The sequence below is a fragment of the Vulpes vulpes genome, chromosome 6 (genome assembly GCF_048418805.1).
Source record: "Vulpes vulpes isolate BD-2025 chromosome 6, VulVul3, whole genome shotgun sequence".
NCBI lineage: Eukaryota > Metazoa > Chordata > Mammalia > Carnivora > Canidae > Vulpes > Vulpes vulpes.
The window spans coordinates 124,138,304-124,165,259 of record NC_132785.1 but is presented as its reverse complement, the minus strand read 5'-3'; positions in this window follow the sequence as shown (position 1 = coordinate 124,165,259).

The following is a 26,956-nucleotide window of genomic DNA, read 5'->3' as shown; positions in this document are numbered from 1 at the left end:
CCCAGGACCCGGAAATCATGACCTGAGCTGAAGGCAGACACTTAATCATCTGAGTCACGCAGGTGCCCCAACACTAGCCAAATTTTTTAAGCCATAGTTTGGGATAAGCACCCAGAAGATAAAGACAGAGTAGAACTGGGTAAGTTGGGGAATAGAGAATTACGGACAGTCTCCTGCAGAAATAGCCTTTAGCAGAGCCCTTGAGGGGAGAAGCATTAGAACCAGCCAAAGCAAGGGAGGAAGAAGAAGAGAATTTTCTTTCCAATTAATTCACTTGTGCATCAATTGAACAGCATGTACTGAGCACCCTCCATGGCTACCAGGAAGGTCACAATAGCAATGGAGGAGTAGAACAAAAGGTACTATCAAAATCAGAAATATAAGGGCAACATTTAGAGGATACTTAGTTGACCAATTGTAAAGAGTGGGTCAGAAAGGTAACAGGAGATAAAGGAAATCTCCTGGAATATGGATGGGTAGATTCTCAGTAAAAGTCTTGCCGAGCAGCCAAGGCTAGACTCGACCCTGCATTGGGAGACTATATATACTATCATCCAGATTTTGAGCATGAAGGATAGAAGCATTGATAATTCAGCTTGGACAACCAGATGCACTGTATAAACTCTAACTATTCCAGGCAAACCAGGACACTAATCTCTTAGCTTTGAAGAACTGCTGGGGGTGAGACACGGCCTCGTAAGCAGCAAGAATGACGTGTGTGACAGCTCTGGAGCAGAAATGATTAATTGCAAATTGTTGCAGAAATTAATACAATTATTTAAGTGTGATGATAACAGGGCTTATTATAGTACGTGCTCCAAAAATATTTGTCAAAGAGAGAAGAGAGAAGGAGAGGGGGGTTGGCTTGCTAAGAGTAAGACCAACCTTTGGAAAATTATATTCCATCAAAACCACTGGAGTTAGTGACATCTCTTAAAATGTTTGACCATGAGGGGAGCCTGGGTGACTCAGTTGGTTAAGTGGCCAGCTCTTGATTTTGGCCCAGGTCATGACCTCAGGGTCTTGGGATGAAGCCTCGCATCAGGCTCCATGCTCATCAAGGAATCTGCTTGCAGATTCTCTCTCTCTCTCTCTCTCTCTCTGTCCCTCCCTCCATTCCCACATGCCTTCTCTCTTTCTCTCAAATAATCTTTAAAAAAATGTTAGACCTTGATTTGTGTCTTGGTTGACCTTTGACATAAGCATGAGTATTTCTGGTGGAGTGTTAAGGTCATGGCTTAGATGCGGGTCTTTGCAAATCTACCATTTAGGTTCTGAAGCTTATTTTCCTCAATTATAAAAGGAGACGGTTGCCACCTCAAAAGTCTCCTGTGCAGCTTACATGAGATAATATTTCAGTGCACACAATGCTCCTGGCACACGATCACTGGCACACAGTCACCCTCTAAGTATCTTCACTCTTTTTCTCCCCCTGTAAAAATCTTAAAGCACCACATCTGCTGAAAATACCCTAAAGGACCTTAATTCCTATCTAAAGGTCCCTAAAAATGTGAGGGAATTTTACAAAGAAAACTCAAAAATGACCAAAAACATTCAGCCCAGGAGGGAAAAATGTCAACTTCCTAGTCTTGGGAAACAAAACACTGCAAGGCTTCTGAAACCAAGGCCCTATGAGGGTGTGCACGGTGCACATCTCTTCACCAATGAATAAAGAGTCAAATAGATTTTTGAAAAGAAATTTGGATAATTTGGCCATTTGAAGAACCAAGTCGAACAGATTTTAATGGCATCTTAAGCCTTAGAAAATAAGGCTCCTTAATGTAAATGCTGACAGACCCTTAACTATAGCAAGACATCCATCGACACAGTAATAGCTTTAAGAGGGAGAGTAAAACACCTATTTACATTTTGAGTACAAGCCTATTCCCTAAACACATTCACATTGGAATCGGATAAAAGACCGAGAGGCAGCCTGGGCCTGATTGACAGATGTCACGGTGGCAGGAGGATGAATTGAGATCAATCTCTAAAACCATGATTAGTGATTGTTCCCTATTTAAAAATCAAATGTTGTTATGACCGAACCATACTTCCTGCGTGGGAAGGCCATTTCTACTTTATGCTTGCAGACCCGGTCCTGGAACGGGGGTGCTACCTATTGGCCAGTGGTCCCCAGGCAGGGATGCCCAGGGATCCGTAACCAGGGATGCTGGCATCCATGTGCTGGGCCTGCCAAACTCCGGCCTGACACAAAGGAGATGTGGATAAACTGCTTGAAAGGCAAAATGAAAAGAAAGAACGTAGGAAAAGACCTCCTGCAAAGCCCTGTTCCCTGCTTCTTCTGTGTTAGCCCCAGTTCCTACGGGGATAGCTAAACCCCCAGACTCAGGTTTCTGAGAGCTAATTCACAGCTGAGCGGGTGGAGGGGGTCCCGCTCTCAATGCCAGCTTGGGAAACTGAGTCCCAGAGCAGTGGAGTTGCGATCACAGAGTCACCAGCCAGAAAAAAAAAAAATTAGCCAAACCAGCACTGAGGCCCCAGGCTCTCATCCCGGCCTTGGGCCCTTCCATCCAGACCGAGCTGTCTCGGGCACGCAGCCCTCCAGACCCTGAGCCATATCCTGGCTCTGCAGCGCCAGCCCGAGTCCCGCCTCTGTCTTGAGAAGTGCCATTCTGAATCCCAAATGTGCCAGCCTTATTACCATCATCAACAGACTTCTTAATGAAGCTGCCAATACTGTCAATGGCATCTTTAATGACACTTCATAAAGAAAAAGGATTCTACAACCCCCTCTTACATTGCCATTTGGTTCCTTTGCTTTATGGCAGATTCAGAATGTCCCCTGAATAAAGACAATGACAATAATAATAATAGAAGCTAATATTTATTGACTTTTAATCCTATGTCAGGTACTGTTCTAAGCACTTCAAATGCAAGGTGGAATAACTGGCCCAAATAAATAGGGATTGAAGGGACTACCAGCCAGATTCACTTCCTGGACTTAATAGCCGAGTCCTCCCCCACTCAATGTTGGATCCTGATCTAGTTATCCAGTCTTGGTGCTTGCACTGCGCTGGGCACTGCACATACCATTTCTCTAACCCTTTATACAAAACTGCAAGGACTGAGGCACTAGTAACCCCAGTTCTGAAGATAATAATAATAATAATAATAATAATAATAAGGCACAGAAGATCAAGCCTGCATGCCCAAGGCCAGCCAGCTTGTCGGTGAGGGGCAAAATCTGAATCAGAATCCATGTCATTCTGTTTTCCAAGACTTATCACTGCCCCTGATGACACCAAGTGCTCCTCTGCCAAATTTCTCTATACCAGATGGATGGGCCAGGGGTGTCCTGGGGGTGACATGGTTGGAGAACTAGCATAAGCATTTCTCTCCTGACTCCAAAATCAACACCAGCAACACAGTCACATCTGAAATTGCACATGTGTTTCATGGAGAAACCATACCACGGAAGGCCTTTATCACCCCTACTGCTCTCTTTAGTATCTTACGATGGAGCAGACTTTTGTGGACTAACCATCTTTATCATCTAAGAAGGAAAGATATTTCAAGGTATATATAGTAATACAATAACAAGTAAACAGGGGATAGCTTTCCATTCCTAAGTTTTCCAAAAGAGACATCTCCCACCATCATCATTTTCAGGGGGGGAGAGAGAGCTTTAGCAGCTAGTTAGCCTGGGATTGTCTGTGAGAGGAGCATGGGTTTTTTTTTTTGTTTGGTTTTTTTGTTTTGTTTTGGTTTTGTTTTTTATTTATGATAGTCACAGAGAGAGAGAGAGAGAGGCAGAGACATAGGCAGAGGGAGAAGAAGGCTCCATGCATCGGGAGCCCGACGTGGGACTCGATCCCGGGTCTCCAGGATCACACCCTGGGCCAAAGGAAGGCGCCAAACCGCTGCGCCACCCAGGGATCCCAGGAGCATGGGTTTTGAAGAGCAGCCGGTCATCATGTGGGGGCCCGGCTTTGCTGCCCACCTGCCATGTGGTCTGACAATGACCCAAGCTCTTTGAACAAAGCCCAGTCTTAAAGATGCCCTGTCTTACAAGATGCCCTCATAGGGGGAACAGGAGATGGGAGAATGAGATGGGATGTTTTGTCACTGGGAGTAACTAGGTGGGCTCCGGGGCCTATAGCCTGGGTGCTGCTCCCTGTGGCTGAAAGGCATTGGGAAATGAATCTTCCTTGGTTTCCTCATCTACACAATAAAGAAAAGAAGGCTACCTTGAGGCCCTGAGGATAAGATCTAGATACATATTTAAAGAGCTTAAAAGGGACATCTGGGTGGCTCAGTGGTTGAGCATCTGCCTTTGGCTCAGGGCGTGATCCTTAGTCTGGGGATCGAGTCCCGCATGAGGCTCCCTGCGAGGAACCTGCTTCTCCCTCTACCTGTGTCTCTGCCTCTCTCTCTGTTTCCCATGAATAAATAAACAAAATCTTTAAAAAAAAAAAAAAAAGAGCTAAAAGAGTTACAGTTTCTTACAGATGCCCCAGATTAGAGCCCAGAGAGGGAGGTTACTGCCTCAGGGCCACATGGCTCCAGCACCGAAAGATTATGCTCAAACTGCTCACCTTTCTAAGGCCACATTGTAAAGTCACACCGTCTAGGTCACGGACAACACTTTGCAAATCTATACACAAGGCTATGACAATAAGGGGATGCCTGGGTGGCTCAGTGGTTCAGTGTCTGTCTTCAGCTCAGGGTGTGATCCCAGGATCCTGGGATCGAGTCCTGCATTGGGCTCCCTACAGGGAGCCTGCTTCTCCCTCTGCCTATGTCTCTGACTCTCTCTCTGTGTCTCTCATAAATAAACAAAATCTTTAAAAAGAGACAATAATAAAGAGCCAACACCAGCCATTTCAGAGTTAGGGCATTACAAGTGGTCTCTCCTTCCTGATCTCTGTTGTAAAAAATACTAACTAATGTGGTCACATTCATGTAATAAAACAAATGTATTTGAACTATTCATTCTCTTTCCTCTCTGGTTTCCCCAGAAGTTCCCTTTGGAATCAACTAGGAAACTCAAGGAAGCCAAATAAAGCCGCTCAGTTGTCCAAAGCAATTTGTTCAGTACTTGTCCAGTGCCTCCTATGTTCCTAGACCAAGACCAGGCAGCGTGAGGAGCAACCGGCTAGGACAGGACCCATCCCATTATGACAGAGCTGGCGGACAGCAATGACACAAAACCATTAATTAGAGAAAGATCCAAGACGAGAAATAACCCAGTGTTCAAGTCAACCTTGCAAGTGCCAAGCCGTACTGTTCAATCAACATGGAGCAGCATCTCTCACCCTCAACCTGCAATTCTTTGGTCCACTTGCCAGGCCAACAGGTTCGAAGGGTTTCTGAAGATTTCCCGATTTACTATATGCATCACTTCAGACTGTTACTTCTCTATGCAGTGTTTTTTCCAACACCACTTCCAAGCTTTCTGAGTTGTATTGTACTAATAAGTAGTGATTTTGGAGTCTCTAAATGTTAGACTGTATAATGAAAAAGGGCAAGGAAGTGTTTTTTAAATACCAATGAATTCCAGCATGCTGGGCTGCCAGAAGTCTGGTCTCTACCTCCGGTTTCCAGCCCAAGTGTTTGGGATTCGCATGTGTCAGAAGCTGGTAAGTGGAGGTGGGGCCCTCCTACCTTCCTCATAGGGTTCTGAGGAGTCTGGGCTGTCGGGAAGCCTGCCCACCTCGGGGAGGCCAGTTGGCCAGGAATCCCTACACACAAGTCCCTAAGTAAGTGCCCCCTGGACTTCTCAATGGCCCCACTCTTCCCTTTCCATGGCTCAATTTTAGAGAAAGGAATAGCCCTTGGGTGCATTTCAAAAGGATATTCCCTTGCAGGACAGTTAGAAACATTTACAGAAGGAACTTTAAATCCTATAAAATGAGGAATGGTGTGCGGAACCAGGAATTTTTATCCTGGGAACAACCCACAGCCATTAACTTTATAGTTCCAAAGTATCACCACAGAGAATTTGCTACTGCTAGCTTACTGAATGGTGACCTTTGTCCAGGCATTGCACAATTGATGTAATCCTTAGAGCATCTTTAGGAAGATCCTAAATCTGACTCAATCTGACTCAATCCTGCAAATGGAGAGATAGAGAGGAGTGGATGAGTCCCTGTTTTGGTTATCAACCGCTGTGTAACAAATCATTGCAAACTTAGTGGCATAAAAAAAAAAAAAATCAACAACCATTCATGTTGCTCACAAATCTGAAGTTTGGGCCTGGATGGGGGGCACTGCTGATCTCTGCTCCACAAGGTTTCAACAGGGGTGGCTCACCTGGGACTGGAAGAGCCACTTCCAATGTGGTTAGCAGGTAGGTAGCTGAGCTAGGGCCCCAGCAAGGGGCCCCTGTGCCTCTACAAATGAGGTTCTCATGGGTCATCTTTGGCTTCTTCATGGCATGGCACTTGGGCGCCAAGAGAATGAATATCAGGAGACCAGGGAAGAAGCAGCAAGATTCCCTATGATCTAGCCTCACCTGTCCCAGAATAGGACTTCCACCAGATTCCAGAGGTGGAGCAAGTCCCTAAGGACAGCCAGGTTAAAGGGTAAGGGAACTAGGATCCATCTCTCAGTGGGAGAAAGAGCCAGGACTTTGCATCCAGTTTTGTTCTATATGGTCCCCTAAGGCTACATTGGGATACAGTTACTGGGAAATGAAATGGATACTGGACAGGCAAAAATAGCATAGAGAGAGCTTTCCACATGCTTCTCCACCCACAATGTCGTTCTGTCTTGTTTTTTCAGCTTCTCTGAGACGTGGTGTCACCCCTGTAGCCCACCTCTAACACCACAGAGAGGAGTCAATGTGATGATCTACATCCAGCCCTGCTTGATAGCTAGGTGCCCTTGCTGTCCCCTCATGCCAGTTGGGACCCACCCAGAATATGACCACATCCTGAGCCACCCTGCAGTCCAGGTAGGGCCTAGATAGACTGTAAGAGGGCTCAAGATGCTCAGCCTGTCATGTGTTCTCTGGTGTAAGAGGACATGAATTAGCTGTTTTATGAGAAACTCAATTTCCTTATTACGGGGCAAACAGCCACTGTTCTATTCTAACTAAGTAGACTGATTCAATTAACGGTACTAAATACAGTTCCTACTTGAAAATAACTTCAGTTTACTGCTTCCACAAACCTCATTACATTTGATTAAACAAAATACATAGTAATAGACAAAAGATGTTGCAAACTTTTGGCCATGGCCCATTGACTAGGGGGCCTGCAGCGTTTGGCAGGGAGGAGGAATTACCGGTGGGGGCTGTGAAGCCAGACAGCGATACCGAGAGCTCTGCTACGACTCCCCACAACCCTGGGACCCAAAGTTCAAACTCTCCGTCTCATTTAAGAAGAGGGAGGAAGGGGGTCCCTGGGTGGCTCAGTCAATTGAGTGTCTGACTCCTGATTTTGGCTCAGGTCATGAACTTAAGGTTTTGAGGTCAAGGGCTCCCCACTCAGCAGGGAGTCCGCTTGACATTATCTCTTTTCCTCTCCCTCTGCCTCTCCCCCCATTCATGCTCTCTCTCTAAAATAAATAAACAAATAAAATCTTAAAAAAAAATATGGAGGAGTGAGTGCCCAATTCCAAGAGCTGTCATGAGGAAGAAACAAGAGAATCAGATTACTATGAGTTGAGTTGTGCGCCACCCCACCCCAACCAGATTCCTATGTCGTGCAGTCCTCACTGTGACTGTACTTGGAGAAGGGACCTTGGAAGAGGTGATAAGGTTTAAATGAGGTCATAATGGTGGGTCCAGATCCAATAGGGCTGATGTCCTTCTAAAGAGGAAGAGACACTGGAGACTGATCACTCCCACTCGTGCTCTCTCCCCACCTCTCTCTCCACTCACAGAAAGCAAAGGCTATGCAATGACATGACAAGAGGGTGCTGTCCCCAAGCCAGGAATCTTCTAGCACCTTGATCACAGACTTGTGGGCTCCAGGACTATGAGAAGAAAAATGCCCAGTGTTAAGCTACTCAGGACATGGTGTTTTGTCATGCAGCCAGAGCCAATGAAGACACACATGGCATGCCCAGAGCAGTTCAGCACACATAATGATGCTGGAGAAACTGTTTGGCAGCTGTTCCATTGTTTATCTTCCAAATCCCCTTTTTTGTGACATTTTGGAACTAGGATATATCCAGAATATCCCTCTTTGGAAGAGGTGAGTGTTAAAGGAAAAGAACACGATCACCAAGAGGAGAAAAACAAAACAAAACAAAACAAAACAAAAACCAGCATCAGTACATTCACTGGCTTCTAGATCAGAAGCTTATGGAAGGCAGGGGCTACTATGTTCAATTCTGTTTCCACTGTGTCCAGCATGGGGCATGGTACATGCTCCATGGACATGTGTCAATGACTAATGAGTGCAAAAAAGAAATGTGCCACATGGAATTCCACTGGGCAAGCAGGAAAATGTGGCTTCTCTTCGGTTGGATTCAATTCTTTCATTTTTTAAGATTTTATTAATTTGTTCATCAGAGCCCCACAGGAAGAGGCAGAGACATAGGCAAAGGGAGAAACAGGCTCCCTGTGGGGAGCCCAATGCAGGACTCAACCCCAGGACCCTGGGATCATGACCTAAGCCGAAGTCAGATGCTCAACCAATGAGCCACCCAGGTGCAATGGTTGGATTCAATTCTATTCAATTAGACACATAATTTTCAAACTTTTCCTGCTCTCCCAAGAACTCAGGATCAATAAAAAGTCCCTATCCTCAATATGAGAAAGAGGAAATATAGCCACTTATCAGAGAATAAGACAAGGGATGCTACAGAGGGTTTGGGGGTGCTCAGGAGCCCACAGGAGGGAGCAGTCAAGGTCTCCTTAAAAGAATAGTAAAACCAAGTTTCAGGCCATTCTGAGTAGAGCCTTAAAAAATGGATCAGGAATATCAACCAATATTTATGAAAATGTCCACAAACACTAGCAATCGACTCAGCTCTGCAACTAATTAATACAGGGTTGGGCCCGCTCACAAACAGAAATGAAACACAACCATAGATCTTGTCCTGGTTTTGTCTTCATTGTTGAAATAAGAAATAATTGCAGAAAAAAAAAATTCCCAGGGGAGCAACATGGGGTAGGATTCATAGCCAACCCAGGTGGTCCAAGCACAAACACTTGGGGCTGTTGTGGATTCCACCAAGCTCCGGAACAAGGGCCCAGGGCTCTCCACTGGTTCACTGGCCACATCTGATTTAAAGGCCAGAATGTAAAAGCACAAAACAGGCCAGAAGAGAGAAAACATGGAAGTAACCATGGCTAAGGAGCATTTTCTCACTTCTCCAGTACACACTGGCTGTCCTGCGTGGGTCGTAGCCTGGGAATTGGTGGAGAGGACAAGTCAAGCTTTAGAAAGAAGCAGGGTCAGGGCGCCAGAGTGGCTCAGTCTGGTGAGGGTCTGACTCTTGATCTCAGCTCAGGTCTTGATTTCCAGGTCATGAGTTCATTCCCTTCCCCCCAACTAAATCCCATCTCCAAATACAGTGACACGCTGAGATACTGAGTGTTAAGAGTTTACAACATATGAGTTTGGCAGGGACATAATTCAGCCCACAACCACCTTCCTCGAATTCATTCCATTCCAACGCTGTATGGGAGGGTGAGTCTAAGATGCCCCACTGACCATGACCCTCTCCTGACCAAAGAGCTTCACTGGGGCCCCAGAGACTCAGCCTCCCCAGACACTGCAGGCTGCGCCTCGCCTACTGCTGTTACGGTTCTACTTACCTTATCTAACCAGTGCCAAGACACCTCTTCCAGGGAGTCTTCCTCTTACCATTCTATCCTCCAAGCCAGCCCGGCAGCCCCCTCCTGGGACTCACATGGTTCTCATTCTTTCCCACTGTCAAGACCCACGTTATACCTAAAGGCATATCCTACTGACCTGTTTTCTTCATTTGTCTTTGAACATGACCATGGCCAGTCACTACTGTGTTCTCACATGTAGCAACAGTGCCAGGTGTCCAGCAAGTGCCTGATGAATGAATGTGCCAGCTTGCTCTCATAAGAGATCGCTAACTTTCCTTACTGTTCATCACAGTTCTTCTGCCCTTTGGGGAACCTAATGTAGGGTTTGTCTTATGGCAGGTGTTTCCCTGCCCTTTGAGTGTTTGGTGGATGGAGTTAGTTATCCAGGCAAACTACAGCGCTCACGAGGTGACAATACCCTTACTACGTGCATTATCCCTTTTATGTCTGATAGGTTTGTGCACTTTAATCCATTTTAAGCTGTTTTTTCATCATTTCCTTCACTTAGCTGAATTCTGAATCAAGTCACAATTGTTTTAAAAAGGAAAGCAGATGCTTTAGTGCAAAGAGCATCAGTTTAGAGCCTGGACAGTGGGGATCTTCCTCCAGGGACCCCACGTAGCAGCTGTGTAACCCTGAATATGTCCCTAACACTTCCTTCAGGACCTGGAAAGAGGAAAGCATGTGAATTTCTTGCCATCTTGCCATGAGCATCAAGTGGCCATTTTCAACCAAAAATTATGCAGGAAGTTCAAGTTGCCCCAAAAGAGTCTGGCTGTCACCGCCCACTGGCAGCCTATTTGTGCCTCTTTCATATTCGGATGAAAATCTCCCAATCTCATTGCTTAGAATAAAAACATTAGCACCCCCTTACTTAAGGAAGCAAGAAGTGACACAGGCAGACGTCCCTCCACACCTGACAGCGATGCTGTGCATGGATATTCTTCCTCTTTTCCAAAATACTCATCACTACACCATACACCGTAAAACTGGGCTGAACCCTTCTGAATCATACCGGTTCCTGGACTGAGACACAGGAAGGCAGGCGCATTGTGAGGAGCACAGCAATAGAAGAGCAGCACTTTTGTTAAAATTCATACATAATCAAAACAAATTGAACATCCGCCCTTATTTCCATAGGGAGAGGCGCTATAATGATTAATGCTTGACAATGATATTTAATTAAAGCTTATTTACTTTATAAATACTTTCCGAGTATTTTTCCTGTGGTATGCCAAGCATTAAGATTCCAACATAATCTAACACATCATAGATGAAGACAAGGATTATAATAACAAGAAGAAACTCACATCAACATCAAGTAGAGCCTGGAAACATTTTTTACAGTAAGGAATATTTGCTGTGCACAAATTTGAAAACAATTTGATTCTCGAGGTCTGGAGTGTTCTCTCTCTCCTCTCTGTCTCTCTCTCTCTTTCTCAAAACATACATCACACAGACAAAAACATAGCCCCTCAAATGTGCGTCTACAATTTTTTTCACCTATTTTTGTTGCAAAAGCCCTCACTCCCTCCAAGCCAGCCTCGGGGTTCTGATATCATTAACCCTGAAATTTTCACATGCAGTATGTTCCTGCCTAAAAATCTAGAGGCAGAATCAGCACACAGATCTATCCCCAATCTCACACCAGAAATCTCAGTACTGCTTTCAGGTACTAGCATAGGGTGAACAAAGCCCTATTGCAAAAGCTGATTCTGGAAATATATCTTATACCTCTAATAACTTTCCCCCAAATTCCAACCAATTGGGCCTAATCTTACAGTGTCAGTTAATGGTCTTTCTTGTGACTGAAATTATTATCCTTCCCAATCGGAAGAAACTTGCTTTTTATTTGTGCAGTTTCTGGGAAAGGCACAACAAACTGTATCTTCATTTGGAAAAGACGTTCAAAGGCGGACTTTGGAAAACGATCATTTTAAAATTTAAGAATTTTTTTTTCTAATTAGTCACTGAGGTCAGGTCGCCATAGAAATAACTAGAATGAGATGGAGAATAAGCGTGCACCCTGGCTCACTATTGAAAGCATCAAGGTCTCTCCACTCTGCTTCTAGACTCATCGCCTAAGTAAACAGCAGGATTCCTGTCCTTTGAAATGAAACAGAATTTACGTGGCTGCCTGAGGAGCAGAGAAAGCCCACAGCCCCCACAGGGAAGCCAATACACGGATTCCTAAGGGTGCTGTTCAGCTAGCCCATGGGAAATGCTGGCCACCTGTGGTCCTGCGGCAGCATGCCAGCCATCATACAAACGATTTCGTAGACGTTCTTGCCAATACGGGACGTGCCCACTTTCCCCAAGGAATTTCTGGAGGTCCCCATTCCTGATGAACTTACCTAATTCAAAACTCACATCATATGGGTAATGCTGACAAAAGATGACAGGCATGTCATTTTTCCAGATTAAGAAGGGGGCGTGATGTAACCGTGGCATCTGTACGGTGTACAATTCTCTTGACAGGACAAATGCAAAATCCTCTACTTCCTTACATTTCAAAATGTACATTTTTTTTCCCTGATCCACACGGTCTCAAATTAAGATATAGTGAACCTTATTTGTATTTTAAACAAAACTGTCTAAATTCGCATAACTGAAATGGGTACACATGTCACTGACCCGCTGCCCAAGCAGGCCCATTTTACAGCTGAAGAAAGGCTTAAATGAGATGCATCTTTTTAAGAGGAAATTAAAGATAGTTGGATAGTTGGATATATAAACCCAGGGCCAAACCCGGGGCACTATTCCGTGCTTTGGAAACAAAATCAGATTAGCTTTAAGTTTGTCCACACATGAGTCAACGACGTACAGAGGATGCTGTCAGCTGTGTCTGTTTAGAACCAGGTTAGCCCACAAGAGGAGTTCTTTCTGGAAGGTATCAATGACATTGGGCTTTCAAATCTAGAAGGTTGCTGGAAATGAACTGAATTTACTTGATTCTGTTTTTAATTCATGAAAAATATATCACTCTCTCTGTTCTACATGAGTTAATATTCCAAATAGGGTGCTTGCTTTTATTTCTTATCATAATGATGAAGGTGTATTTTATAACAAGGTGTTCTATTGCTTTCGAATGGTTTAGCCTACATGTGTACATAAATGTTAAATGAGTTGGAGAGGCATTAAAGCCAATTTTAATGCTTTTAAAACCAAAGGTGACATCCATTTAGGCTGGCTTTCTAATAAATCCTGATTTTTTTTCATTGGGAGAAAAATATATAATTGCTCAGTTTATGCAATTTAATAAGTTATTTTTAGCCTCAGAATAATAAATCCCTTTTAAATCGATGGGCTTTGTACTTATTACAAAGAGTTAATAATATAAGGCGAGCGAAAAGTAAGTGCAGTTTTTAAATGCCTTATTGATAAGTTGAGATCAAGAGTTATACCAACAGAGCAACTGTGAAGAAGGAGAATAGTGATGAAGTTAAAATATAAACAAATATATAATGCCACTTTGCAGGATTAAGTGCACTGTCTAAAAGAAAAATTTAAGGAAATAATTTAAATAAATGGTATAATAAGATCCTTTTAAGAGACAGCTGTTCGAATCCATATTTAGATTCATGTTCTTTTATCCATTCTATGAATAACAACCAGCTTTTGTTATTTCCTTGCATGAAACCATTTTTAAAATAAATTTCAAGTGTTATAAATCACTCAGAATGTACGTACCCCTAATTCATGAAGTTTTATTGCCACTAGGGAAATCATCATTCTTTTACACTTTGTATCTCTTTTTCTCCCACTTCTTGATTGAAGGACCATGGATAGTCAAAGATGGTTTTGTGGGGATTTTTTTTTTGCTTTGTTTTGTTTTTTAATATCATAATTGGGAACCCACCTCTTCCAATCAAAATGCTTTAACATTTTTCAAGGGGGAGAAATTTCACACCCTTGGTAAATACTCTTTACAGAGCCACAACAAGTAAGTTGATAGACATGTAAACATCTATATTTTTCCAATACCTATTTTTATGAATTTATGAAGCCTTAAAGGGCCTTCATTTTGTAAAAGGCAATTTTGCAGGCCATTAGTCTATAAAACAGACTAGCCTCTTTGGCATACTTAAAGAAATAATAAAAAGTGTTAAACAGCCAAGGAATTGAGACTTGAAGAGTAGGATCAATAAACGTACACTGTTTCATTTCCATGAGGTGCCCTGCTCATGTATTCGATCATGTGTTTCCATAATGTGAAAACTGCGTATCACACACAAACATACACGATTGTACACACACCTTGTAGGCCCTATTATGCACAAGCAAACACCTTCCTTCCATCAAATCAAGAACACAAAGTCCACACCGTTATTCATATATCTGAGCCATAATGGCATGAGCTGTGACAACAGTCGAAATAATGTGTTGCACTCATAGACAGCTGAACCAATCCATTGACATATCAGTAACCCTGCTTACTAATGAATCCTGGAGTCATAATTCACATGGCTAAGTGTTGGGAAGAGGAAATGACAGAGAAGCCAACCGTCCCTGCTTGCCCAGCCTAGGGGCTTCTCAGACATGGCACTTCCAGTACCCAAACTGGAAAGGCCCCAGGCAAACTGGTACACATTGGTAAGCCTGGAAAGCCGTTGAGAATTCATTTTGGTTGCAGCAAGGGCCACAGAGAAAAGAAATTGGAAAAAAAAAAAAAGTAATAATCTGGAAAAAAAGAACAAACCTGAAAAAAAAGAATGATTTGAATGTGTTGTCTAACAAGAAAGTTTACCGGAAGTGAAGGAAATTTACCTCTAACAGAGGCTTTTGGTTTCAGAAAAGGGAAAAGTCCTCAGCATCAAAGCAGAATGGCAACTTCAAAGGATTTGCAACTTTTAATATTGTTCCATGTAAAAAAATGGGCTGTTTCATATTACTTTCCGAAAAGGATGGATTCTGGATTTGGTGGGCCTAATATACTTTAATAGCAACTTCTAAGTGTCTTGGGTGAAGAGTCAAAAAAAATTTTACCCTAGCTGATACAGATTTAAAAATGCTGAAAACGGCAATAGTATAAAATGCTAACTGGGAAAAAAAATTTCAGATCAATTTCACAAGAGATTACAGTAAAATTTTTAAAAATTAGACCAAATTTCTGCCTTAAATCAGTGAATGATTAAGACAAAGGTGCCAATGAAATCTGATGAAGCCAATCCAGAAGCAGGCTTTTGAAATGTTACCCTCGTAAAAAGAGCCCATAAAATTAATCTACCTGGACGCTTTCCATGTTAAATCAGCACAGAAATAACTTTTAGGCACTTAGGACACCAGTTATAAAATGCATGGTCTCTAGTTGTTCATATACACAGATCCACAATGCTGAGAACTTGGATCTCTCGGCCCAACACAGAAAACACAGACAAGAACTGAACAATGGATACTTTTCAGACACACCTGGGATCTGTGCTCATTAGAAAGACGAATAGCATCCGAAATCCAGAAGAAGAGAAAGGAAAAGTTGGAAATCCCTCATATCATTTTAGGTCACCAGAACTCCTATATCCCTTCCACTACCAACAATAAGTGATATCACTTCGGTCCCCCGTATCACTTAGTTAAACTTGATGCACACTCCTCCAATCTGTATATACCAATCCCATCCTGTCAGTACAGGGAGTTCATAACCCGTCTAAAGGACGACTGGAGGCTTGGGGAAGCCTAGTGGCTTGCCTGTATGGGGCCTGTGATGTGACTATCCCAGGACAGTTGCCTCTGAGGCAAACTTTCCACCTTGCAATGGAGAGGAGAAAATATGACAAAGAGAAGGATTCTTAGCTTCCAGGTCAGACTCCAGTTGAAATTTCAGCTCTCCCAACTAGACATGCAACCAACGAGTCATTTAACTTCTCTGAGCACCCCTGCCCCCAGTTTTGTTTCCTGTAAAACAAGACCACCAGGTTCCTCAAAGAGTTAAACATAGAAATACTATAGGACTCAGAAAACCCACTCCTCTGTATATTCTCCAAAGAACTGAAATTGGATACCAAACAGATGATTGGACACCCATGTTCCTAGCGGTGTTGTTTGCAAGAGCCGAAAGATGGAAATGACCCACGTACCCATCCACGGGTGAAGAGATGAACAAAATGTGGCCTATCTATGTAACGGAATATCACTCAACCATAAAAATGAATGAAGTTTTGGGACAGGCCACCGCATGGATGAGGCTTGAAAACATGATGCTGAATAGGATAAACCAGATGCAAAAGGACACATCCTGTGTGGTTCCACTCCTAGGAAATATCTAAAATATGTTCATTCAGAGACAGAAAGTAGACTAGAGGTGACTAGAGATGGAGGAGAAATGGGAATGGGGATTTAGAGCCTAAAAGGGTACAGAATTTGGGATGATGAGAATTCTAGAAATAGTAATGATGGTTGCACAAGATTGTGAATGCGAGTAACAACCCTGAATTGCACACTTGATAATAGTTAAGATGGCAAATAAAAAGCTTTAGGACAAGTAACAGAACCATAATTTATGGCTCATGCACAGAGACCAGAGAAATTAAAGCACAGCATTTTTGTGAAAGTGGCGAAGCGGTGACACAGGTCAGTGTGACTGTCCCTCTCCTTGATGGCACGTGATCAGGGCTGCACCGGGATACTGGGAACCTACCTGGCCTCGTGGGTACGTGTGCCTTTCTCAGCTCTCCAGGGCCAGAAGCTTCGAGCTCCTGTCTGCAGGGCCTGCCGGGCTACTTCCTCAGGAAGTTCACTTTATGCAAGAGGAGAGGAAACTGTGGGCCGACAGCTCTGACAAAGGCAATTAACAAGTTGTGCACTCAGGAACTTACTTTTCCACCTAATCATGAGCTTTACAATTTACTGCATCTCGAAAGAAACTGGATTTAAAATGCAATTATTGTGCAGTAATTAACTTTGTCCAAATGAGGCCCTTTCAGAAGGCAGTTTCTTTAGAGACACATTACAGAACCCGGTGGTGGTGGGTTGTCGTTGTGTTTTGTGGGTTTGGGTTTTTTTTTTTTTTTTTTTTTTAGGTTTTTCAATAAAGTTCTTTTCTGGTCCAACTGGTGGATTGAGGTGGGGGGAGTCTGATTCGATATATTTGGGCTCTTTCCAAGAACTCTGACACCGTGTTCAGAGCTTCAGCTTTCCACTTGTGGGGGAAAAGAAAGAGTCTCATTTCTGTAAATGAAATGTGTTTGTTGCCACGTGGAACAGCCTCTCGGAAATCTGCCTCCAGCCAGCCGGCCCGAGACAATGGCAAGCGACAATTAGATGTGGTCCTTGTCTTCCCTCCAGAAGGAACGGGGTTTTCCACCTAAGACTGCCCTAGAATTGCCAGCTCCGGCCAGGATCGAGTGTCAAGCGAACTCCTGGCTGAAAGGGACAAAGGCCTTCAAAACTGGGACATACAATGAAAACGCCTTTTCTTCACCTCTATAATGTCATTTGAGAATTCTTACTTTTCTCCTGTCCCCCAAGTACTGTCACCAAGGAGGCAAGAGGGCCCATGAGAATAAATGTTCGTTCACTGGCCCAGACGCACTGGGCCTCACGGGGTGGAGAGATGCTGGACATCCGGACCTTGACCCCATGCAGAGGAAAGATGACCCAGGCACCCTGTTCCCCTTCTCTGTCCCTCCCCCCGCCCCCAGGAGAACATTCAAAGCATGGCTCATTCCTACAAGGCCTCTCAAATACTCCTTAGATCCTAAAAAAACCCTCCACCCGGCTCTCAAGGGTGAGGTGCACCGTGAGGTGCAACGATGCGGGGCTCTTGTGGGCCAAGGCCACCCGGATGGCCTTGGAGTCCCCGACGGCGCTTCACATCCCTCACCCCATTGGAAGCACGACGGAAAGTGAGTCCAACGGGAGAAACTGACCCTCTTCTCCTCTTCCCGCAAAACCCCAGCTCCGCAAAGCCAAGGTGTTATCGGATTCTGCAGAAATTACCAGCCGCGTCCACGCGTTTTTGCCAAGAGGAAGAAAAAAGAAAGAAGAGACGAGGGAGGAGTGAGAACCTCGGCAGATATCCGTTGGCCCTGCCAATGACTCTCTGTTTAACTTGTAATCAAAACAACTCAAACCCAGTTACTGTTTGCATATCTGCCAAGTTTCTCAATTTCAGCAGTCGGCAGCAGGCCCTCGGTATGACAGGCTGTCTTTCAGATTCCAGCGGAATGTGCCAAAGCCCCAGCTCAGAGGCAACTGGTAAATTAAATGCCAGCGAGCAAGGACATTCCTACACCTTTCCTCTACGCACACAAAGCAGCATCCGGGCCCCTCATCCAGGCAGAGGCATTTGCAGGCCCGGGGTGCACGCAGAGGGGTCCGGGGTGGTGCCCGTGGCCCCCCTGGCTGGGTCCTTACAGCCCGGTGCCTGCTGGGCATTAGTCAGTGCACGGATGTAAATCAACTCCCAAGTTTTCCTAACGAGAAACTGGGGTTGGGGGCGGGGGTGGGGGGAGGAGGGAGGTGGGGAGAACCACTCTGCCAATAGATGAAAAGAATCCTCTCAAATCAAATAGACTCAGAAAAACTCGCTTTCAAGGGCCCAACGCTATCATGCAATCTATAGATAACGTTAGGTATTCAGATTCGCTGCAAAGTGTAATTGAAAATAAAGTAGACATTAAATGCATACAGGCGCATCTTTAAATCTTGCATCCTAAAAGCTTCTTGTGAAACTAAAGATAAGGCTTCTCTTTTCCTAGGAAAGTGTAAGCTTTTAAAATCCAGTTGATCCTTCAGGGGGGCAGGGATTGGACGGTGCAGGTTCAGCTACCTCTACGATTATCCGTGCTGATTAGCATAGCAGATATTAATGAATAAGCATTGTTTTGACTGCAACTTTGACTATAACCTGCTGATTTAATGACTCACACTAAGTTTAGGGAATGCGGGCTGCAATCTTAATTACACAAATGTGGCCGCGCTCCTGATATTAATAACAGCTAGCATAAATATCAGGACTTGACAGAAACATATAATTAAGGCAGAAGAGACGCTCAAGTCGATGGGCCCCACGGACACCATAAATGCAAGTTTGATCTTCTGATTTCACCACTTTACCAAAATCTGCTCCTACAGTAAACAATATGGTGTTTTTTATTTTTTTCAATCTCTTGTAGGTGGGACTGGGGTGTTTTACTCAAAATGACAAGGCATTAAAATTTAGTTTAGTGTTTTCAAGAGATGGGGAGAACACGCAGTGGCAGGAAAGAGACTGTGTGCAGGGGCGCTGTGACACTGGTTTAATTTGCCTTCCTACCTGGATGACATGCAGGGAAGGGCTGCCAGGGAGAGGGCCCCGGGCTCCTGAGGACCTGCCTACTTGTGTGTTGTGGGTCGCTGCATGGCTGCGTGATCCTGGGGAACGTCCACGCTGCTGTGTCTCCATGCACTTCTGCAAGTGCATCCATGTGTGTCTGCACCACAGCTTGCGCGTGCATGCAGGAGAAAGGCTGTGCTGCAAACCTCTTTTCTGTCCTGTGTCGCCTCCTTCGTCCAGGGGTGAGAAGGGCCTGTAGTGCCCGGCGTCCCTTTCATGTGCAGTAATTTGGCAGGTACCTCTCTGCAAGACGACTGGAGCTGGAATGAACCACTTTGATGCGGCCTCTGATGGGCATCGGGTACGGTGCACTCTCAGGGTAATTCTAGCCCCTGTGCCCTGAGACGCTTTCTTTTCCAAGCTCGGGGGCTCCATCTGAGAGGAAGGATCTTTTTTAAAGCGTTAACTCACCAATCTGCAGGTTTTCTTTCCCTAAACTAGCAATATTTCCCAAAGAAAACAGAATTCTAAATGGCTCCAAGATTTAACAGCAAGGCCAATTACCTGGTGGACGTTTCTGGAGACACAGCCACCATGGGAAAGCTGCTAAAAAATTCTAGTAGCCAAATTTTAATTAGCTGACAGGCGAATTCCTGTTAAGTTTCTGTTTTTCAATCAGGGAAGCTATGAATGGATCTGATCGCTTTCTGGGGAAATTGTAATTGTGTGTGTGTGTGTGTGTGTGTGTGTGTGTGTGTGTGAGAGAGAGAGAGAGAGAGAGAGAGAGAAGAGAGAGAGTGTGTGTGTATTTGTTTGGAAACAGGAGGCCTTCTGAGTCCAGCTTCTGGCCTTGGTAATGGGAGGGCCCACCTCGATTTTGAGCAGAAATGTCCCATTGCCACATTCCCCAAAGGCCCAGCATTTCAGCCCCTATTGCCGCCACAACCCCAAGCCCACAAGGGTCCTTACAAACCCAGTACAGCTCCCAGCATCTTATTGGTATGCTAATGCCCAAAGCTGCCTCAATTTGCAATTCCTCCCTGGAAATGGTATTCAGATTTTTGCGCCCCTCAGTGGGAGGAGAACACCAGGAGATTTTTTTTTTTTTTTTCCTGCGCCTGGTCAGACAGGTAAAATAAACTTAGCTCTGATGACAGAAGACATACGTCCCCTCCCTGAGGCCTTCTTTGGTCTGCACAGAAAACCAGGAGCTTGCGCAAGTTAAAATACCGATATTCCCGTTTGCAGGAGATGGGGAGGGGAGGCCAGGTTCCTATTACAAACTGTTGTTCTCAATTATTAATTCCCAGCCTTTTGTGCACACTCAAGGAGATGCAGTCTCAACATCTTTACTTAGCATCGGGGGGGAGGCTCCCCCTTTGCATAAGATAACCCCTTTTCTTTGCATTTGAAAATAAATGTAAAGTTTACCTTGGGAACAAATGATTAATGAAGTGTTTTCAATGTACCCCAGCTGTTCGCCATAATAGAAGAATAATTTGATGTTTGGGGTCCTTAAGCCATTCCATGGCAATTGATTTTTTTTTTTTTTCCTTTTTTGGTGGGGGCTTCGGGGGTAGGGTGATTAAAGGGTTAATATTCAAATCAGAAATTTGCAAGGCCTGCATAATGGGAGCGCCACCCTCATAACAATAGGAATTTTTAACAATATCCAGCCTTGTTAGCAAGAGAGTTACATGCATTGAGGGCAATCAGTGTGTCTTGTCAGTTTCTTTTTATCTACCATCTCCAACCGCCGAGGAGCCGAAATGAAGCACTTTGGAATTATCAATTTCAGCCACATTTGCATAACAAAGCCCCCGAGGAAGAGGCATGATAAATGTGAAGGACCCCTCTTGGAAAAGGAACTGTCAACCGCGCCCCGAAAGATTCTCCGACCGAGCGCATTCTCCGGGACTGCAGTCAGCGAAAATAAAATGAAAGCATTAAAGAAAGTCATTCTCTCAGAGAGAAAAATCTCCCCCTCTGCACAGAGAGAACTGGATGAAATGACATTATGCATATGAAAATGTCCAGAAAGATGTTTGATTTATGTATGCATTAGATGCAAATTCCATTACGGTGCGCGCGCTGTTGTGTGATTTGGCGCTGAACACATCAGCGCCCTGATCAGATCTGATCTCATTAATTCCGACAAGGAGAGAGAGAGGGAATTGAGAAGAATTTATGGCCTGGACACTTGAAAGAAGTAAATTGTAATTCTGTTTAAAGCTGTAGCGAACCTTTTAAACACCTTTTATTATAGGAAAGGAGCACTCACTTTTATAACACTGTAAGGACTTACTTAATCTTGTACAGGGGATTCCAGGTCCTCATTTGGGGATGGGGGTGTGGGTAAAAAAAAAAAAAGAAAGAAAGAAAAAAAAATCTGTGACCTTGTTTAGAGAAAAGAAAAAGAAGCGGAAAATGCCTCCTTTAGACCAAGATTCCCAGAAAACATCACAATAGTAGGATCAAAGAAGAAACGGTACCTCTGTGAATAATTACGTAAACGTTTAGTTTTAAGGGTCTCTCCTTTTTTTTTTTTTTTTTTAGTGGCTTAATATGTTCAAATAAAATACCAAACAGCGAATGACTATTTTTATGGGACTGGGCGGCAGATTTACATTTTAAAATGTCTTTAACTGCGTTACAGATAAAAACAGTCCTAAAAATATATGATGAGAGATGCCGTGGGACAAGTGCCTTGTGAAATCTCCACTTACTAGAACTGCTTTGGAAACAGTCCATTTCCGACCCAAATTAATGATAATAATAACAACAATAATAATATCCCAACTGCCAAAACAGTTTTCAGAGGAGACACATTTCTATAAGGGAAGACCCCAGATTGTTTGCTTCTGCCCATAATGATTCTGAGCTCTCTTTTGCTCCAGAACAGGACTTTAATAAAAGTCGTTTCCTTCTTTCAGGAGCGATAATCACCCTTCATGGGTGAGATGTCCTGTATTTACTTGATAGTGAGTGTAAAGCCGAAATTGTCTCAATATGTTACTGCATCGGGGAATCATGGTTCCTCCCCCAGCATTCATGACCCCCTGGGGTGCAGCTTTGCCGGCAAGACTTGCGTTTCCCCCCGCGCATCTTTCATCTTCCTGAGCCATGATTAACTGTCTTCCCAGGGCCAGAGTGGGGGCAGAGACTGGATTCGGAAAACCTTAGTTACCGATCATGTTTGATTTGAGATGGAAATGAAGATATGGTGCCGGCAAGCTCCCCCCTCGTGCAGCCTGGAGCTTCCAGGGACAATCCACTCCAATGGAAGTCATCGTGGAGTTTAGCAAATGTTTATCCAAATTGATGCAGCAAACTTACACGTGAACGCAGATAAACAGCGCAGGGAAGGCAAAGTGTTTCAGAACCAGGTGAACCTGTTTAAATGTCACATTTTGTCAGAGGCTAATCCCCCATGTCGTTCCTCATTTCCACCCAAACTATAAAAGTATCTCATGTGTGCTGTAGATATAATTATAGATGGAATGCGCACCTTATTTACATTATGCGTCTGTGTGCCTATCCTCCCAGGCTGTCTGTTTTTAAGGACACGGGAATGCGTGGCATCTACTGGTTTGCCCACATTCCAACGTGTAACACCGGCAAATCAGGAAAATAATTGGGTTTTCCTTTGAGAAGAGGGAGAGGGGGGAAAAATTCTTCTTCCTGTGATGTTTTAAAAATTCAAAATTTCCTCATTTATCTCCATGATAGCTCTAACCACACAGTTGAAAGCTATATTTAGGCTGCAGAGATTGTATTTTAGAATGTGGAATTTCAAGTCCTCTCACTTGGAGGACTTGAAAGGATTGTGCACATTTTGAATAGGATTGTCTGCAAGTACCGGGAAAAAAAAAACTTACCTTGGCATTATACGAGTGAGATTTTTTTTTTTTTCCAAGGCGTTTTAATGTGTCTGGGTATGCGTGAAGGCATGCATTGAAAAACGGATCCAGTTTGTTCGCCTTCAATTAAATCATCCCTCAAATATACACGGAAGGAAATGTATATATTATATTTCACAAATAATACGGGGGGCGGCTTTCTCATATCTTCACACAGTCAGCCAGGCCCTTACACGTCACACACACACATACACACACACGCACACACACAGGATGAATGGGTAAGTCTTGGTGATTAAGGTCATGCTGTTTGTTCATTTCTGCCCTGGCTAATGTGATTGAATTGGAACAATACCTTTGAACTCCCTGGCTCTGATCTGCATACTAATTGATCCCCCGTCCTTGACAATGACCTTTACTAACCATCCACCCATTCTGTGCCCTGCTCAAAAGTTGCTATCAAAATCCAGCAACAACAAAAAAAGTCCCTTTATAAAGAGCGTCTTCGAGCAGTGTGTTACTCCCTAGCTCCCCCTGCAAGATGCTTTAAGAAATAAAAAGTATTTGTCCGAGCCTGGAAAACAGATTCAGCTAGGAAGGCTCACACTTCTGATCCGGTAACCTCAAGAGCAAGGAGGAGGGAATCTGCTTCTCAGAACTAACTCCTGTGCTTGTCACATTTTTTCCTAAAATAAAAATCTCTGATAATAGTCTCCCTACAAGGTGTTTCTACAAATGGTCTTTGAGATATCAGAAGGCTGCATATGGATTTCATCTTCCTAGTATCAGGGAATAGGACCAGTTCTGTCTCTATTTAAAATGTAGGTATTTTATTCATCGTGGATTTTTTTTGTGTGCGTTAATTTTGATTTTGTAAACAGTACGTTCGATACTTATTTCTCCTGATGACTGACTTTTTGGCTGTCCCTTAAATTTTTGCTTCACTCTTGCCCCAGCCCTGCCAGGTGGCATAACTAGAGCTCTGCTATAGTCTTAGGGAAGTCTGGAGCAAATAAATAAATAAATAAATAAAAACTGAAAAAAGTGTTTTTTTCCCAAAAACTTATACATATTTACCTACAAATTTAAGTGGGCAAGACAATATCCAAAACTAATATAACACCATATGTTAGCCATACCGGAATTAAAATTTTTAAAAAATGAATAAATGGGCATGACAATGAGACATAAGCATGATATCTATGAAGACTCTCCAGCATCTTGTTGAGATGAAGACGTGCTCCAGGCACACACACAGACACACACACACACACACACACACACAAACATATTAACCCCAAAAAGCCAGGCTGTAGACACCTTTTAAAATTCGGCTGTGTACTAATGAATTAACCAGTAGCTAGCGAAGATACCAGGGTCTCCATTATAAGCCCAAGTTACATTCTTGGTGTGGCATTGAAAAGAAACAGACATCCCTTTTTGAGGACAAGATATGTCAAAGGCATTTGTTAAAAGGAATAGGAAGATCAGTCCCAAAGCAAACGCTCAACCAAAATAAAAACACAAAACCTTTCCTTGGGTTATTAAATCATCGATTATATCAGAATGCAGGATTTCCTTGAAATTTGCCTCGGGGATGAATGGAAGGGGCCAGCCCATCTGGCCATGAACAGAACACATCTTATTGCTGAAATAAGTAATCAGCTGAAACCCAGGACCCCTCAGCCACGCTCACTCGCACAGCTCTACTTGGGTCCCCCCACTCTCAGCAGAAGAGCACACAGGTACAAAACAAAAAGGCCACCTGCTTTCTATTATAGCCACACCACACCCTGACATCTGACACGTGTCTTCCTGTGACTTGGAGTCCAGACACTGGTCCTTTTAGCTCAGTGCAACCCAGGGATCATGACACATCGTGTGCATCACATCCACGGGTACCCTTGACTTCCTCATTTTCCCATTTCAGTAAGTAGATACTTTTCTAAGAACACGTTCTAAAAAAAAAAAAAAAAAAAGGGAAGAAAAAAACTGTCTGTAATTTGTCATGAATTTCAATTACCGAAAAACTTTTGATTTTTTTCCTTTATCAAAAAAAAAATTGGCATACCTCCAGGTTTTAAGAATGTGGTTAAGGCAGAGAATGACAGAAAGATAAAGATGTGTGTGTGTGTGTGTGTGTGTGTGTAGAGAAAAAGCTCTGAACATACGAGTTCATGGAGGCCTGGCTGGGTTTTAAGCCCCGAATAAAGGTTCCTAGTGACATGGGTAAGAAAGAGCATTTTGTATTTATATGGAGCGGAATGTTCTGACAGGTTCCACAGTGTTTCTCGGAGCTGACATGTCACAAAAGTGACTCTCGGCGTCCTAGAGTTGCGCACACATATCAGGAAGCGAGTCTACACTCGCAAACTCACTGCACAGAAAGGATTTTGGAGAGGAAATAAAGAATCATTTTGCGATTGGAAACTAGGAGGGGATTTTTTTTTTCTCCTTTCAGATACACAGAATACTTACCAAACGGGAGCAGAACTTTTTTTTTTTTTTTTTTTTTTTTTGAAATGTGCAACTGTGTGAAACTTGTCTGGTTTCAGATTTACACAGAAATTTGGAATCATCTTGTTTTCATCCAAACAAATTCAAACTGAAGAGCTTCTTAACTAAGCTGGGAGCATATTTGCACCAAGAAACTGATGTTCCTAATTCATTAACCTACAAGCATTGGGTACCAGTTGAGCTTAGGAAATGTGCATAACTCAGTGACTTTTGGTTCTTGGCTTTTCTGGTTGTTTTGCTTCTTGGAGGGCTGTCACCCCACCAGCTCTGTCCCAGGGGCCAGGTGGGAGATTAAACCCGGTGAGGTCCAGGTGATATACAGCCTTTGCTTTTAAGGAACAATTTTGGATTTTGGAGGAGCTTGGTTTGTAGCTGGAGCTGAATAAATGTTTATCGAGTAAGTCAATAAATCACACCAGAATGCTGTAAGTTGTAACGTGAGATAGTGTCCGACTAAAACGCCGACCCAAATCGTCCAGATGATTCCAGCCAGAGTTCAGAGGTCAGAGGAAGCTGGGATCATGGTAGTAGCCACTCCTCCTAGCACAAAGCATCAATTTAAAAAGGGTTTTGATTCCATGATCACACTTAACCCTCTGCAGGATCCTGTGTGATGGCAAGAAACACAAAAGAGAAAGTCCCTGTCTCGGTGGGGCTTAGTTTTGTTGTGCATGGTAGGAAGATGATGCATACCGTGAAACACAACGTGCCATGGAGAAAAATAAATCATGAAGGATATGGAACCCTGAGGAGTTTGGTGTGGTGTGCAAGCATTCCTCGTGCAGTGATGAAGAAAGCTCCCGTCGGAGAGATGACATTTGAGGAAGGACAAGAAGAAGCCCAGGGAGAAGCCACATGTCCCTCTAGAGGAAAAGAAATGCAAGTAGAGGGAAAAGCAGGTTCAAAGGCCCAGGAGCAGAGCCTGCTTGGCACCTTCAGGAAGACCCAGAGAGGAGACTCAGGAGCTGCATTTGGAGCAAAAAGACTAAATAAGAGGAGATGGGGTAGAGAGGGAGGACCATGTGGGGCTTCTGAGGGCAGTGAGGATGCAAAGTGTGGAGCTCTGAGCACAGGACTGCCATGATCTGGGGCTAATGACAAAGCCCTCTTCCCTGGGTGTTTGGAAAGGTTAAATGCCACAATGCAGCACAGAGCTTCGCTCAGAGGGTGCTCCTCAACCCTCAATCTAAAGCTCACGTGGGAATGTGACCCATGCAGGTTGAATGGGGAGCCCCAGATTCCGAAATTCAAGACTTTCCACTTTATGAAATGAGGCAAGTAAATATGTCACAAAAAGAGAGGTGAAGAAATGAATGTGTCCCCCGATTGCCCATTGCTCTGGTGTGCAATATGGTCATACATTTTTTTTTAATCTGCAATCATGTTTTTTAACCATGCTCTGTAATCGGAGAAGGAAGAAGGAGCAGGAAGGATCCTTCATTTGTCCTGGGTTAGCTTCACTCTAAGGATCCTCCGCTGTCCTCCCCTCCCCTAAATGGCAGGCAGGGGTCCTTTCAGGGTCACCCTGCTGAGGGCCGGGCCATCAGGCTCCTGGATCAGGAGAGTTCCAAG